Raw genomic sequence first — 12,181 nt, forward strand, 5'->3', positions numbered from 1 at the left:
TGTTGACTGTATGTATGTGTGTGTGTAAGTGTGTGTGGAAACAAATAATGCCAACTGTTATCCCAGATTCATTGATTTATGCTGTGTTCTGAACTGTGTGCCTACCTTGTGTCAGGAACCAGGCTGGGCTCTACTGGTAAAAAGAAAAAGACAAACAAACAGACGCTCTTAGGGGGAGTTCTCAGACAAAGCAGAAATTGTCCAAGTGCCAAAAGAAGAAAATTCAGTGAGATGGGAGGGGCTGAAATTTCCAGCATGGAAGGCCTTGGTGAAGAAGTAGCATTTACACTGAAGCCTGAGGAAAGAGAGGGAAGGAATTGCCAGGTATCAAGTGAAGGGACTGGTGTTCCAAGCAGAGGAACAGCATGTACAAAGGCCCTGAGGTGAGCTTAAGTTTTCTTGTTTGGAGGACTTAATAGCTCAGTGAGGTTGGAGTATGCGAGGCAAGGGTGCGAGAGAGGAGGTGGGAAGGGAGAAGGGAGCAGGAACCAATTATTTGGCACGTGTATGGCCATTCAAAGGGTTTGGTAATGTTTTGAAACAGGATTTCAGTTTCTTTAAAGATGTTAAGATCTTCGCAAGTTAAAATAGTTTTGGCTTTTTTGGGGGCTCCTGGGTGGCTCAGTCGGTTGGGCGTCCGACTTCGGCTCAGGTCATGATCTCGCAGTTTGTGGGTTCGAGCCCCGCGTGGGGCTCTGTGCTGACGGCTCAGAGCCTAGAGCCTGCTTCCAATTCAGTGTCTCCCTTTCTCTCTGCCCCTCCCCCACTCACACTCTGTCTCTCTCTCCTTTAAAAATAAGTAAACATTAAAAAAATTTTTTTAAATAGTTTTGGCTTTTCAAAGTTTGCAATAGATTTCAATACTAAATCAATAAAAATAACTGCTATAATTTTGTTAATTGCTGTAATTATTAATGTCAGCTATTCACCGAGCATTTTACGCACATGGTCTTTCACTCTGACCACACCTGCACGGTAGGTCCTTATTGTCTGCAGCGTAGGGATGAGAAAGAGTGCCTCTGAGAAGCACAGTGAGTTGCCCGTGGCCACACAGCTGGGCTCAGGGCTGTGACAAGCACGTTCTCCACATTCTTTTTCCAAATGTGAGAGCTTGACCAGTGAGAGGCCAGCCGTTTGGAGGGAGAGGTGGGCCCAGCTCAGGTTCCAGCCCACCAAGCCCTTTGCAGAATCTGTCCTTCTCTCTGCTCCTCTGTTTCCTGTCTGTTGAATGGGGACCTTTCATGAACTTGCAGCTTCTGGCAAGTTCTCACACCAGTGTGATCCTGCAAGCCTTACGATGAAAAAGCAACTCTGAACTTCTTAGCAGATGGCATGGAAATATCAGCTTGTGCCCAGGAGACGGGGTCTGGGACACTCAGGAAGTCCAGGAGCGGAAAAGGTGGCCCTCTAAGGTCATTTAGTAGTGGGATCCAGGCTGTGTGGGGCTCGCGGATGAGGACATCATGGCTCCTGCTACAGCCGCCGAGTCACTGCGGCCAGTCGGGAGGTGAGTACCAGCCCTACCCGGAGAATGAGGGGAGCCCGGCTGTAGGCACACAGGGAAGGTCATGAAGGTCAGAGTCAGAGCATCTTCTTCTGGCCTTTATCCCTTTTGGAATCTGAGGCCAGGCTGCTGAGGCTGGGGCTGGGCTCCAGGGTGAGGAGCAGGGAGCAGAGGAAGGGTAGAGGTGTCAGACCTCAGGCCCCGGCCGCCACCGCAGCCACACAGGGAACCGTGCCCAACACTTGTGCCCACACAGCTTCCAGCTGGGCCTGTGACCCCTCCTGTTCCCAATGTGTGGACTCCTTCCTGTGAAAGGCCACCTTCGAGAGTCCCCGTGGCCATTGACTTGGCCTGCCTGGCCTCTGGTCTCACCCCTCCAGGCCTGCACTTGGAGCTGGGCCCAGCACGGCCGGCTCAGAAGACTGCCCTTCGCCTCCGGACGGGAGCTGTCCGAATTCTTCAGGGCTTCATGTAGCAGAGAGTCTGGCACAAAGCAGGCACCCCGTGAATATTTTCCTGCCGTGTCCTGGGGGCTTGGCCACATGCCTGCCCTGCCCTGTCTGCTGTTTACATAGTAACTTATTTAGTTCTCTGAATGTCCTCGACCGCTTTCTGTCCCTCACACACTCATCTTTTCCGTCAGTGAATCTTGGTGGCTCACCTTTCAGAATCCGCCCGGAGTTGGACCCCTCCCCACCCCTGCACGGCCCCCTCCCGGGCCACCAGCTCTCTCTTGATTGTGGCCTTATAAAGGTCTCTCTGCTCTACTCTTAGCCACAGAGATCCTGAGAGAACCCAAGTCAGCCCTTGTTTCTCTCTGCTCAGCACCTGCCATGACTCCTGCTTCAACCAGGGCAAAGGGATACAGGCCTTGCATAATCTGTCCCTGTCTCCCCTGTGACCTTATGCCTTACCCTTCTTCCTTTTTCTCTTCTACTATTTCCTACTAGAATGGGAGCTACAAGAGGGGGCAAGAATCTTTGTTTCATTATGACGTGTCTCAAGTGCCCGGAACAATTCCTGGCAAAAGTGGGTGCTCAATAATTATTCAGGAATGAATAATGAATGATTGGAGATAGGTACGGTTATTGTCAGTTTACAGATGAGTAAATTGAGGCACAGGGAGATAAACTAACTCAGGGTCACGCAGGCCCTGAATGGCAGACTTTTTAATTCCTAAACTATATTGCCTGTCTAATTAACCACTGGTGACTTTCTCTATCCTTTCTAGATTCTTCTTGCACCCTGTGCACTAGATCACCAAACCTTTTCTTGCTTTTGATTCTCCTTCCCACCTCCATTCTTTTGCCATGCTGTTGCAGCTTATTAGGATGCTCTTTCTTGTAGAGAACTCCTATTCATTCCTCAAAACCCAAGCTAAATTACCCCTCTACCAGGTATTTAATTCCTCTCTCTTCCTTGCTTTCATTGCTCTGTGGACATACCTTGGTCAGGTTCCTTAGAATCTACCTATTTATGTGTCTTTCTGAATCTCTATTTAATTTGAGTCTCTTCATGGCAGGGACCTTGTTTTACTTTCTTTGTGTCTCCCAGCCTGTGTCTCACACGTCAGGGGCCTAATAAATATTTGTTGAATGTGTGACTAGCAGTGTTTCTGGCCCTTACCACCTGCCAAGTGAGTACATGCATATTCAATCCTGTTTATGATGAACCTTCATTTTAACACTGTCCATATGTTTCAAAGAGAGAAAAATGGGCCCACATCATAACTAAATCTCATAAAATCATGTCTTGTGATGACTCTTCATGTCATTCATTCAGAGCAAGATGCTTCTGGTAGAATACTGCTCTGTCTTTGGTGTGTAAAACACAAACATTTCATGTTACCCGATGTAAATTTACATTAGGTCCCCAGGATCGAAAGATATTGTGAGGGCTATAAAACTAATTGGCCACAAGCAAAGTCTACTTGGTTAGGGGATAAAAGGGACATTAATGTCCCACTCGGGTAATGCAAATCCTGGCGGTCATAAAGTGAATTAACTTCTATGGAAAGGTGTTAGCCAAAGGTCATAGGTGTGGACAGTGAGTAGCAAAACCCTTTCTCCTATGTGAGAATTTGACCTCTGGTTAACTTTCTAGCTGTTTCCCTGGGAACAGATAAAAGCAGAATATCACTTCTGTCCCTGGGCAGCATTGCATATGGAAAAATGTCCCCTGGTTGGTAAATTGCATCTGGACAGGCTAAGGCTCTGAATGGGCCCCCGTGCTTGGGCTTTGCTGAGCACAGTGGCTCTTGTGCTGGCTGTATCCCTTGCGGGGAGCCTGGACACTTTGCTGATGGAATTATTCATAGAGCTGTTGGCTCCTGTGGGGCATGGAGCTTTTATGCCAGCGCAGCTCCTGCACCTGCCTGCTGTGTCTCATCTCCTCGCACCTGAGCAGTTACCTAGGGGTGGAGGTGACAATGGAGATGGCCCCCCAGGTGGCTGTGGGGGCTGCCACGGGGGGGGGGGGACGCTTGAAACTACCCTGCTGGCAGGTTGTGTTCCTGTCCCGTGCCCTTCTGGGCAGAGGGTGGCCTGAGATAGCTGTGGGATCTCAAACGTTGAGTTTGAACTCCAGACACTCTGGTGGCCATGGCCGAAACCTACTGTAACACTTGCCTAATAACTCGGTACCGGAGAGTCAGTAGGTGGTGCTTAATGAACACTTGGGAGTCTAAAGAGAAGGCTGCATGGTGTGGCTGCATGGTAGTCATGAGGCTGAAGAGGGCCCACGTTGCGTCCAGCCCCCTTTTCCCCACCGCATCCCAGAGGGCAGGCGGTCCTCGCCTTGGCCGAGACTGGGCCTAGAACTGGTAAGGACCTGTGGCTTTGGCCTTGACCCCCAGTACAGAAATAATTCCCCTTACAGGCCTCTCCACTGCTTCCCTTGTAGTCTGCTAACCAGGTGTGGTAAGTTTGCTCCTGGCGACACTGAGGGGCTTGGGACGGGCCTCTGTTATCTCCCTCCCTCTGCCTGGATGGGGTTGTGGAGGGGACTCCCAGCCAGGGTCGGGAGCTAGGGATGCAAGTTCTAATGGCCCCCCCTCACCTGCTCTCACTCCATGCCAGCCCTGGATTGCATCCTGGATTCCATCTTCTTTCCCCACTTAAGCCTCCCACTGGCCTCAGGAGGTCAGCACCCTATCCTCTCTGTTTCTCGGGTAAAGGCCTGGAGGTTCGGGGAGGTTAAGTAACTCACTCAAGGTTGCTCAGCAGGCACGTGGCCAAGTGAGGACTCAGCCCCAGCCATCCAGCTCTGGAGCCTGGCTCTGAATCCAGCATTGTGCTGACCTCCCATTCTCTTCCCAAGCTAATTAATGTCCTGTGATTCTAAATCAACACTGCCTTAGTAGGTGGCTCTGGGCAGTAAATTTCTAGGGCACAAGATGTCCCCCTTCCTTCCCTCCTTCTGCCTGAATCTGTCAGTTCTGAAAATGCTGAAATGGGCCAGGTGTCAAATCTGGAATGGGGCCCAAAAATTAATAAGCTTTTCCTCTTCCCTCTAATGTCTTTGTTTTGACTTCCTTTGCGGACAGCCATGGTCTCCCTGGTAGCCCAACATATCTCTGGTAGGCAGGAGCTCAGATTCTCAGAGCTGGAGTGCCCAGCAGGGAGGGCAGGGGAGGGCACGATGGGAGGCCAGTGTGTACATCCTTCCTCAGGGACACTGGACTCGGGCTCACCCATCCCTCTTGTCCATCCCCAGCTCAGATTCTCAGAGCTGGAGTGCCCAAGGGAGGGCAGGGGAGGGCACGATGGGAGGCCAGTGTGCACATCCTTCCGCGGGGACACTGGACTTGGGCTCGCCCGTCCCTCTTGTCCATCCCCAGCTTCTCCCTGGCCTGGAAGGTCTGCCAGCCCCAAGGAATTCGGTCATGAGCAGTCCCTGTGCACGGAGAGGGTTCAGCTTAGCGTGCGGGAAAGGCTTTTCACTCCGGGCAGGGAAGCAGGGCCCAGGCACCACTTGGCTGAAATCTGGAGTTTTCTCCTTCTTGGAAGCAGTTGAGTCTGTAGGGTTCCTTCCAAAGCTGCGCTTCTGTCCTTCTAGGATTTCCTCCTGCAGCCCATGTCTTGAGCCCAGGAGAGGCCCAAGTTAGAAGCACTAATTTTTCCGTGAAGCGATGACATTCGGGGGAATTATTTACAGAGTATGGAGAGCCTGGTAGAATAGTGCACCACAGCACTGTGGGAATGCCAAGGGGTCTGGGGAGTTCTGTCTTCCCCCACCCCTGCCCAAATCTCTGTAACAGCATCTTCTAGAACAGTAGTTCTCAACCTCTCCCTCTGAAAAAAAGACCCCCTTTCTTGTTATTACCAATCTATTGCATCTGATACTTTGGCCAAATACAAAATCCCAAGTAGGATGTCAGAACGCTATAGAATGGCTGTAAACATTTCTGCAAATGATGCTGACCCCGGGTTTCTGTATTTTCTCTGCTATTGTCCTGTGGCATGGGGACTGATAGGTCCTGATAGGTCTGAAGCGAGCAGAGTTTGGAACAGCTCCACTTACCTTGTCCCTTGTCTGGTCCCTGAGTTCACCGGCATCTTAGTAGTTCTGAGGAGCCCTGCGGGAAAGAAACATCCTCACCGGTTGCCAAACCTGGCTGGGCTTGGAAAGCTTTTCCATGGCCGGTCACAGCTCCTCCCATACCTCAGAGTGAGCTTCGAGAAACTCTTCTCTGGCGGGCGGGGATGTGGAGATTGAAACCCCACTGCTGGTGGGGATGCAAGGTGGCGTAGCCACTGCAGAAAGCCGTCTGGCACCTCCTCAAAAAGTTAAGCATAGAATCACTGTATGATCCGGCAATCCCACCTCTGGGTCTGCACCCCAAATAATTGAAAGCGGCGATCTGAACAGCTGTTTGCACACCCATGTTCACAGCAGCATCATTCACAACAGCCAAACGTGGAAGCAACCCGAGTGTCCATCGCGGTCTCCCCATACGATGGAATATTATTCAGGCTTAAAGGAAGGAAATTTTGACATGTGCCGTAGCATGGATGAAGCTTGAGGCCTTGGTGCTCGGTGAAATAAGCTGTCACAAGGGGTGAGGAGGTCCCGAGAGCAGTCAAATCCACAGAGACAGAAAGTAGGATGCGGGGTGCCAGGGGCTGAGGGAGGGAAATGGGGAGACCGTGTTTAATGGGGAGAGCTTCAGTGTGGGAAGATGAGAACGTTCTGGGGATGGATGGTGGGGACAGTTGAACAATATTAGTGTGCTTAGTGCCATTGAACTCTATGCTTAAAATGGCAGATTTCATGTTGGGCATCTTGTAACCACGGTTTAAAAAAAAACAAAAAAGAAAGAAAAAGGAAAAAGAAAGAAACTCCTCTGGGGTTGCAGGGGTGTGGGGCTGGGCAGACTGCTCCCCCTCCCTCCCACCCTTCCGCTCTGGGGACTTGCGTCTCTGGGCAGGGACTGGGCCTGGCCGAGGAAACTCAAATCATCTCTGGAACACAATAAATTGTGAGGCCAGGCAGCTGCCTGGCCCTGGGGTCCTTTAAAATGAATCTGGTCACCATAGGCGCCGAGCTGCATTTTCCAGATCGCTCACTCAAGGTGGAATGTCCCGTCTTGTGGCAGATGCCGGTGCCAGCAGCTTCACGCGGAGGTGGCCCGGCCCCTTTGATTCCGTCCCCGAGCCATATGCAGCCCTGACTGTAGCTACGGAAGCGCTGTGCGGGGCTCGGGAAGGCCACCACCCGCTCCAGGCATCTGTTCCCAGACGCTCAGGGAGCCCGGGTTTTGTGAGCTAATTGGGTGCCAGGTGGCCAGGGTGGGCTGGCGGGATGGGAAGGCCAGCTCTGCTGCCTACTAGGTGGGCCCTTCACCCGGGCTTGCCCAGAAGCTTCCCCGTGTGCCTCTCAGAGGTGCTGTGAGTTGTGAGGAAGGCGCCTGTGTCCCGAGTCGCTGCCCTTTTTTGTGTGTGCTTTCTCTGGCTCCTCCCTGAGGGTCTTGAACCTATTGTAAAAACTGTCATCCCTCCGGTTGAGCCGGGTGGGCCTGCAGAGGGGCAGTGGGCCAGAGAGCAGGCAAGCATGGGGCCCCATGTATGCCCCCAGGGGCCACCTCCAGGCAGGCAGGACCCTCTGGGCTTCACCCTTGAGATGATCCCACCTTGACCAGGTTGGGAAGGCCTTGCCTCTGCCCACAGGGCCTGGGACAGTGCTCAGGGGCATAAGCACCTGCGTCTTCTCTTACAGTCTTACTCGGTCCCTTCGCCTGAGGGCTTCCTAGGGTGTTGACATCCCAGGGTCATTCTGGTGACCGATCCTGGGGCATGGTCTCGAGCATGACCTCAGAGCCGGACGCTCTGGGCTCATCCTGGCCTCCCTGCCTCTCCCAGACTCATCACTGCCTCTCTCTGCTCCTTCTTTTCCCCACCCAAGGATGGGGTAAGCAGCTCACGATGTGGTTTTGAAACATAAGTGGAGTAAGTGCCTGTGGAGCGTTCCCACGGCTGGTAGCTATTAATAGTAACAGGAGTTTGGCAGCCAAACCCATCCATGCGGATCTCGATGAAGGGATATGTGAGGAGTGGTTTGGCCAGACTGTTAATGAGGCCGATGGAGCCACACGTCCCAGGATGTGGGCATCCAGATGGGCATTGCCCTTCACACCTGGGGAGTAGGTTAGCTGTCTGCGAGGGTTGAGATGTGACGGAGAACATTTCAGGCGAGGCTGCTTTTCAGGGAACAGCTCCCGAGGTAATAACGTCCACCAGAGGAGTAAGCCAGCTTTTGTTTTAAGGCTGTCCCTTGCTTTAGACCAGAAAATAGGCTCCGTTATTAATTAGTCGTTCGCTTCAAGAGGTAATTATTAGGGCATCCTCCTTCTTGGGGACCCAGATGTTGGTGAGAGGCCGCCTTTATCGTCTGTGATGTTTTCCAGGCTTGAGATGGAAGGATATGGTGCCGGAGCTGGGCGGTGCTGTCCCTTTGGGAGGGCCGGTTTGCGTCCCCAGGCCCCACCGGGCCTGGTTCTGTCATCCACAAACACATTCACATCCCAAAGTGAAGTTTCCCAGCTGTTTTGGGCGGCCTCAGCGTTACTGAAATGAACATGAGCAGCTCCAGGGGCCTTGCTGAAACCAGTGTTAATCTTTGGACAAAGAAGTGCCATCCCCCTCCCCGTGAAGGGTGCCAACCCTCTCTTATAGCCACATGACTGGCATGGACAGTCCCCCAGGCTGGGCAGGTCCTGCCGTGGTGGCCAGTCCCTGGACAAGCATTGGTGCTGCTGCCGGAGCAGAAAGGCTGCCGAGCATTTGGCAATGTCTGCTTGCTGTTGAATTATTTAACATCTTAATGAGTCCATTTTTCACGTCCTCCACTGGTTCCCCCAGGGCCCTCCGATAGGGCAGGCATTTGGTGAGGTCGTCATGAATAACGAGGCAGCATTATGTACGGTGTGTCTGCTTAATGTTACTTCCCACCAGGGTAGGGTTGGGTTGGGGGGGGGGCACTTCCTCTAAGGCCACATGGTTATGCCATCTTGGGGTCACCAGGCAGTTTTCCAGTTTGGGAAAGTCCCTGGGGGTCACAGGGGGAGGGTGTGTGTGGCTTACATCACTCTGAGCAACTCCAGGGAGGGATTTCTGCACCTGGACAAAGTGGGCGCCATGACTGTGTTGAATGATCCATTCTTGAGTCCGCTGATGGTTGCCTTCCTCTTGCTGGGGAAGCAGGTGTTGTGAATGCCACCCAATTCAGAAGTGCGTAGGTCCAATGCTGCTTGGACAGGTGTGGAGGTGCCCCTGTTCTGCCCTCTTTCTGGGCCTTGGGGTCCCTCCTGGTGGCTTCTGGTAGAAATGGTCTGGAAAGTAGTGTAAAGGTATAGGTGAAATGTGGTACATCGATACCGTGGAACACTACTCAGCCCTGACAAAGGAATGAACTACTTACTGATACATCCTATGTCATGGATGAATTTTGAAAACCTTATACTCCGTGAAAGAAGCCAGTCACACAAGGCCATGTACCTTAGGGCTCCATCCTATCAAAGTCCAGACTAGGCAAGTCTGTAGAGACAGAAGTAGATTCGTGGTTTCCAGGGACCAGTGATGGGAACGGGATGGGCTGTATGTAATTAAGCATGAGGGATCTTATTGGAGCAAGAGAATGTTTTAAGACTGATTTATGCGGGCGGTTGCACCACTCGGCAATGTTACTAAAAATCACTGAAGTGTAAAAGAAAGCAAACCAACCAGCCAACAAACCTGAGTCACATTCACTCGGTTTGGGTTGAAAAAATAAAGAAAATCACTAAGAACAAAATGAAAATTATCTTTAGTCGTCCATAATGTGGGAGAACTGCCTCTTGAGCTTTTCTCCTGGGCGAATACTTTGTCCCCACACTAAGCTCACATCATCAGTGACGTTTTGTACTTCCTTCATTTTGCTTCCTTAATGGTATGCTGTGTCTGACATCAACTATTCTAGGTTGAGGTCACCCAAAGGCCCCAGGTCAAAAACTCTGGGAAGAGGCTGGAGGAAAAACAAAGTGAAATGTGTATGCACCGATGAACTTGAGCTTTGAGTCTCTGAGAGGAAGAGATCCATCCACCTGGATATTCTCTGTTCTCTCCCCTCCACTATGCTCTGTGCCCAGGAAGGACACCCTCTGTCACTGGCTCCTGTGCCCACTGACCTCCTGTTTGTCTCACCCAGGGAGGCGGGGATGCAAGATCAGTGGGCGGGATGAGAAAAGGCTGGAATATTCATTCTGCTGGGTCAGGCGTAGGCTGCGGCTGTGTCCCTCTGTGTCCAGCCACAGCCGCTGTGGAGACGGTCTCCCCTTGCAAACCTTTCAGGCTCTGTAAATGCTCCCTCCCCTGTCTCTTAGGACAAGGGGCTTAGCAGCTCCCCACTTGTGCCATCCCTGCAAGCTTTATCCTCTCTGGTTGGCTCCCCTAACCTGAGCCCTTCAAATGGCTTGCTCCAATGACCCTCCCTTTTGAGGGCCTTGTGTTCCCTGATGGGTGTCATACCCTAAACGTAGTTGACCTTGTGCTTCTTCTCCAGGAGGGCAGATGGGCTGATGGTGTGTAGGACTTCCGTTTGGGAAAGGTCATTCTACAGCAGCGTTTAAGTAGACATACCATTTCCCGTACCACGCGTGTGGTATCGTTATATATTTAATCTTCTGCTGTTGAAGAGCTGGCCACTGCCAATATTTTTTTGCATCTTTGGGCAATGATTATGTGCGTTGGATAGATTCCTAGAATGTCTGAAGGAATGCCCACTTAAATGTATTTCCAGGAGATACTGGACAGAGCTCTTGAAGGTGGCCCAGCTCCAGGGGTGTGACTGCACCACTGCAAGGCATGGTCCCCTGGGACCCCCTCGGGTCCCCCGAGTCCCTTAGGAACACGGGCTCCAGCTGTGACAACTGAAAACAGCAATTTGGTTTGGGGGACCAGTTTATTCGGGAGCCTTAATGATGCCTGTTCCGTGAGCTCACGCGCAGGCCTTGCCTCGAGCGCCCTGCGCCAGTAAATCACAGGTGTTTTGGAGGGACCTGGCGAAGCCCAGGTAGAAAGGAGCTCACGCTCCAGCTATGTGACATTGGCGGTCCAGGGCTCCGCTCTGAGCTCCGAGCCTTGTGGAATCGTAGAGCCAGTTGAAACGAATGGACCGTGCCAAGCCCTTTGCCCAGCCATACCGGCGGTTAAGATACAGGGGATGTGTGTGTGCCTTTTCTGAGCTGTCGACACGTCCACATATCTATGCTGCTGACAGTGTGTTATAATATATCGGCTTTTTGGTATCTCTGTGGCTTTGCCTCCCCCTGCCCCAGCCTCAAAGAGGCGCTTATCAACACCCTCACGTGTGCAGAATGCTCCGTCTGCTCTTTATGACTTGGAAGCCATCGGGCTTTAAATAATTTTAAAATAAAAATCCTGCTGTTTGCGGTCCTTTGCTTTTCCGAGGGATCCCAAGGATGATCTTCACAATGACCTCGAATTTGCCCGGTGGGATCGTTGTCACTGTGTGTGTGTGTGTGTGTGTGTGTGTGTGTGTGTGTGTCCAGAGCACAGACCCTGGGTGGTGCTTTTGGTGCTGAGCTGATTGTTCTCACTAATGTCCTTGTTGATTTCACCAGGTGGCAGCGTGTGGCATGCCCTGTCCTCTGGGCACATCCGCAGGTCGGCCCTTCTGCACCTTGGCTGATGGCTTATTCTGGAATCTCTTTCATTCCCCAGGTTGAGGGTTTTCGTTCATCTTTCCCCACGTTCCTGTCTTATGTGCTGTGGGAGCCTTTCCTTGGGACTGTCTCTCGGGGACGAAGGCCATACTGCCTGCTCTGTAGGTGCAAATGGGAGTGACGGGCAAGTCAGGAGTCACCTTCTTTTCTATTGCCAGACGGTGAACCAGGAGCTGAGCCCCTGCCATCTGCTCCTCTCCTCTCAGCCCTCGGGAAGCATCCCCGAACCTTCTGTAGGCACTCCCTCTTCATCCCACCAGCCCTCAAGCGTGTCCTGGGGCTACTCCGTGCCAGGCCCTGGGGCTCACAGTGTAGTGAGATACCCGTCCATTCATTCAACGGCAGAAGCTGTTCTTTCAAGTTTAAGCAGAGAAGTTGTTGAAGGATGTCGGGTGCTCTGTGCCACCCGGGAGGCCCAGAGAATCTGGCTGCATGGTCAGGGACAGCACCCGAATGAG

At 52.1% G+C, this 12,181-nt stretch overlaps 1 protein-coding gene across 6 annotated transcripts in view; it reads left to right on the forward strand.

Moving 5' to 3' along the window:
* Positions 1–12,181, forward strand: part of IQSEC1 (IQ motif and Sec7 domain ArfGEF 1) — a 423,845-nt gene that overhangs the window by 46,902 nt on the left and 364,762 nt on the right. The gene's annotated exons all lie outside the window — the stretch shown is intronic.

This window comes from Panthera onca, chromosome A2, assembly GCF_046562875.1.
Source record: "Panthera onca isolate mPanOnc1 chromosome A2, mPanOnc1 haplotype 2, whole genome shotgun sequence".
Lineage (NCBI taxonomy): Eukaryota > Metazoa > Chordata > Mammalia > Carnivora > Felidae > Panthera > Panthera onca.